Genomic DNA, 4,555 nt, shown 5'->3' with positions numbered 1-4,555 from the left:
CACTTCCCTCTGGCAACCACAATTTTGTTTTTAGTATTTATTTTTATTCATTTGGCTGCAGCGGGGGAGGCCTATGGGATGAGGCGTGTGGGATCTTCATTCTTTGTTGCAGGACTTTAGTTGCTGTGTGAGAACTCTTGGGCTTCCCAGGTGGCTCAGTGGTAAAGAATCTGCCTGCCAATGCAGGAGACACAAGAGACATGGGTTTGATTCTTGAGTCAGGAAGATCCTCTGGAGGAGGAAATGGCAACCCACGCCAGTATTCTTGCCAGGATAATCCCATGGCCAGAGGAGCCTGGTGGGCACAGTCCATGGGGTCGCAAAGAGTGGGCTGTGACTTAGAGACAGAGTACCCAGGCATGCACGCATGCAAACTCTTAGCTGTGCCATGTGGGACCTCAGTTCCCTGACCAGGGATTGAACCTGGGTCCCCAGCATTGGGAGCACAGAGTCTAAGCCACTGAACCACCAGGGAAGCCCCAGGATTGGTTCCTTCTGAGGGGAGGATGTGTTCAGGCCTCTCTCCTGGCTTCTAGTAGTTTTTTGACTTGTGACAGCTTGACTCCAGTCTTCACATCTCCCTGTGTCCAGATATCCCATTTTGTAATGACACCAGTCATACTGCATTAGAGCTCACCCTAAAGACCTCAATATAACTTAATTACATCTGCAACAACCCTATTTCCCAGTAAGGTCACATTCTAAGGTACTGGGGATCAAGGCTTCAATCTATGAATCTGGGGGACACTTCTAACACCAACCATAAGTGCCCAGAGATGAGCGGCAGTGAGATACATCTATCCATTCATCACAATATCCACTTGGGCTGGATATTCTCCACTGGCCCCTCTGGATCCCCTCTCTGACCACCTCCACCTTGCCCTGTGTCTAGGAGCCTGATCTCTGCAGACAGTATATCCTGGGCTCCCCAGGATATTCTTTTCACTTCTGTTGGACTTCACCAATGGGAGGCACAGGCGGGAGCCTTGGTGGTGGGAGGAGAGAGAGGTCAGGGCTTGGTACCCCAAAGGACCCTTCCCATTCCCTCCCAGCTGCTTTCATATGTTGCTTTCCATGATTTAGTATCATATAGTTTATATTTACCACTTGGCAGATAATGAGAGCTTGGTGCTGTGGGTTTAGTCGCTCAGTCGTTTGCTAGTCTTTGTGACTCCACAGACTGTAACCCACCAGGCTCTTCTGTTCATGGGATTTCCTGGGCAAGAATACTGGAGTGGGCTGCCATTTCCTTCTCCAGGGGATCTTCCTTCTCCAGGGATCAAGACCATATCTCCTGTATTGGCAGGTGGATTCTTTACTACTGAGCCACCAGGGAAGCCCAATAAGAGCTTAATAGTGTTTAAAATATGGGTGAGTGTGTGTGTGTGTGGATGGTTTCACTCCCAAGACCGTCTGTACATTTAGTGCTAACAGCTGACATTTACTGAGTGCTTATGTGTGTTCTAAGTACTTGAATATGATATACACTGGATAGAACCTATAAGGGAGTTGCTATGATTATCCCAACTTTATAGTTGAGTAGACTGAGGCTTCCTGAGATTGCAGTCATGGCCCAGATCAAGGCTGCACAGTGAAACAGTTGCCAGATTGGGATTTGATCTGTCTCTAGGGCAGTCTGTCCCTAGAAGTGTGCCCTAAGCCACACGAGCACACGTGCTGATCTGCTCACCAGACCCGCCCTCCTGACTTGTGCCAAACACATTCATTTCCCGAGCCCTGGTCAAACCACAGCTGTTGTGTGGTGCTTTCTCATCCTCTCCCTGAGGAACCGCCCCTTCATTCTGTGCACCCCCATTCTGAGCATGACCCCCACAAGCCCCTGTGCCTCTTTCCTACCTTCAGGGCAGGGGCCCTGTTCCACTCATCCTGCAATTCCACGGCCTGGCCCTGCATCTGTAGGGGTGTGTGTGTTAGTTGCTCAGTCATGTCTGACTCTTCGCGACCCCAGGGACTGTGAAGCCCGCCAGGCTCTTCTGTCCATGGGTTTCTCCAGGCAAGAATACTGCAATGGGTAGCCATTCCCTTTTTGGGGGATCTTCTGGACTCAAGGATTGCACCCGGCTCTCCTGCACTGCAAGCAGATTCTTACCGCTGAGCCACCAGGGAAGCCCGATTGTGGGAGTCAATGGCTGCTTCTGGAAGGGATATTTTCCGTTGTGCTTGCCCATTCTATACGCTCTGGGGTCCCCAAGTCCCCCTGCAGAACGGCTGACTTCCTTCCTCAGCTGAGCGCCAAGCATATCTGTCCATGGTCTGCGGTTCTGGACAGCAGAACTGGCCCCCTGGGTGAGCGGTCCTGTTTGTCCTTGGCATGACCTCTCACCTGGCATCTCACCTGCTGGGTCAGGTCCGGTTTCCGAGCTGATATCTTTGATCCTCTGTGAACAGGTTCTCGGGCTCCACTGAAGGAGCTCTACTCAGCCCCCAGTAGTCTGGTGGGGGCTTTACTTTACTTCTGCTTTTTCAGTTTTGTCCTAATTAACAGTCACATTTTGTCAGGAGTCCCCGTGTCAAAACCTAAGGGTCATGTTGACAGAGTTTCTTTTCCTCTCTTCTAGGATGTTGGATTTAACTGCCTCCTCCAGGAGACTGCTCTGAGCCCCGCCTCCCCCACCCCCAACTGTTCAAGGCCAGCTGAAAAGTGAAAGTGTTAATCACTCAGTCCAGTCCACTCTTTGCCATTCCACAGACTGTAGCCTGCCAGGCTCTCTAGCCCATGGGATTCTCCAGAATACTGGAGCGGATAGCCATTCCCATCTCCAGAGGATTTTCCCAACTGCTACCACATGTCTATTTCCACCAGGCTTTGAGGAAATACTCATTTTTAAAGCCCAACCTCCACTTTCCCTATAGCTTTTCTTTACTGTCACCTACTCCATATTTCCCAGCTTTTCAATTCTCTGAGAACCAACGTGCCTGGTTTTGTTCCTGGGTAGGGGACCTGCACGGGAGTCCTTACATAGGCATCTCCCGTGCCCACGAAGGTTGTACAGTGCTGAGCTTGGTCTGACACTCCCTTCAAATTCCTACAGCACCACCCCTCTTCAGCAGATTGGTGGGATCACTTCTGAGTGCATTGAGAGCGTACACTCAGCAATTTTAAAAAGCAGAAGAAAAATTTTAGTTTTTTAATGCTATTTTTTGGTTACTTGTAAAAATGTTTCTTATTTTTTTATACATTTGGCTTCAAGGAGTCTTAGTTGCAGCAGCTGCTGCTGCTGCTAAGTCGCTTCAGTCGTGTCCGACTCTGTGCAACCCCATAGATGGCAGCCCACTAGGCTCTGCCGTCCCTGGGATTCTCCAGGCAAGAACACTGGAGTGGGTTGCCATTTCCTTCTCCAATGCATGAAAGTGAAACGTGAAAGTGAAGTCACTCAGTCGTGTCCGACTCTTAGGGACCCCATGAACTGTAGCCTACCAGGCTCCTCCGTCCATGGGAGTTTCCAGGCAAGACTACTGGAGTGGGTTGCCATTGCCTTCTCCATGTGGGTTCTAATTCCCCAACCAGGGATCGAAGCCCATCCCCTTGCATTGGGAGCTTGGAGTCTTAGCCAATGGGCCACCAGGGAAGTCCCTGTTTCTTGTTATTTTAAAATAAATTCTATTTATTTAGCTTTGGCTGTGCGGGGTCTCCTTGCTGCTCGGGTTTTTCTCTATTTGTGGAGAGCCGGGCTACTCTTCAGTTGCTACTCTTCAGTTGCGCTGTGTGGGCTTCTCATTGTGGAGGCTTCTCTTGTTGCGGAGCATGGGCTCTAGGGCCTGCTGGCTTCAGTAGCTGAGGCACATGGGCTCAGTAGTCGTGGTGCAAGGGCTTAGTTATTCCAACGCATGTGGGATCTTTCCAGCCTAGGGATTAAACCCCTGTCTCCTGCAATGGCAAGTGAATTCGTTACCACTGAGACACCAAGAAAGCCTCGCTTATTATTTTAAATGCCACACTTGCCTTTCATGGAGTGCATGCTGTCCCCCAAAATATAAAGGCCCTAGGTCGGCAACCTGCAGCTGTGACAACAAGATGCCTTTTTCCCCATCTCCTCCTCCTCTTCGTGCTGCTGCTGCTGCTCTCCGGACTGCCTCCCCGCAGGGGCGGAGGAGGGGAGAGGGGCCCCGGCGCCCCCCCGCGAGAGCTGGAGAAGAGGCGGGGAGCAGCCAGGATCGGACTTCCTCCTCCACTCCGGAACTGCCTGGAGCCGCCAGGACTCGGAAATCAGGACGTCCCCAAGGGAGCCGGCGGGGTGGGCGGGGCACAGGCGGTGGGCGTGTCTGGGGCGGACCGGGGGCGGGCCCAGGGAGGGGCCGGCACGAGGACTGCGCGGGCTGCCGGGGCGAGCTGCGCCGGCCGCGCTCCCTGGACTTCGGAGCGCAGGGCGCTCGCAGGCTGCGTTCCCTGCCGCCGCCTTCCGAGCGGGCTCAGCCCGGCTGCCGGGGCGATGTGAGCCGGGGCCCGCGGGCGCGGCTGGACCGCTGCGATGTGGCTCAAGCCCGAGGAGGTGCTGCTGAAGAACGCTCTGAAGCTCTGGGTGACTCAGAAGAG

The sequence above is a fragment of the Bison bison genome, unplaced genomic scaffold (genome assembly GCF_000754665.1).
Source record: "Bison bison bison isolate TAMUID 2011002044 unplaced genomic scaffold, Bison_UMD1.0 scf7180017864508, whole genome shotgun sequence".
Lineage (NCBI taxonomy): Eukaryota > Metazoa > Chordata > Mammalia > Artiodactyla > Bovidae > Bison > Bison bison.
The sequence above is the reverse complement of the archived record's forward strand: the minus strand, read 5'-3'. Positions refer to the sequence as shown.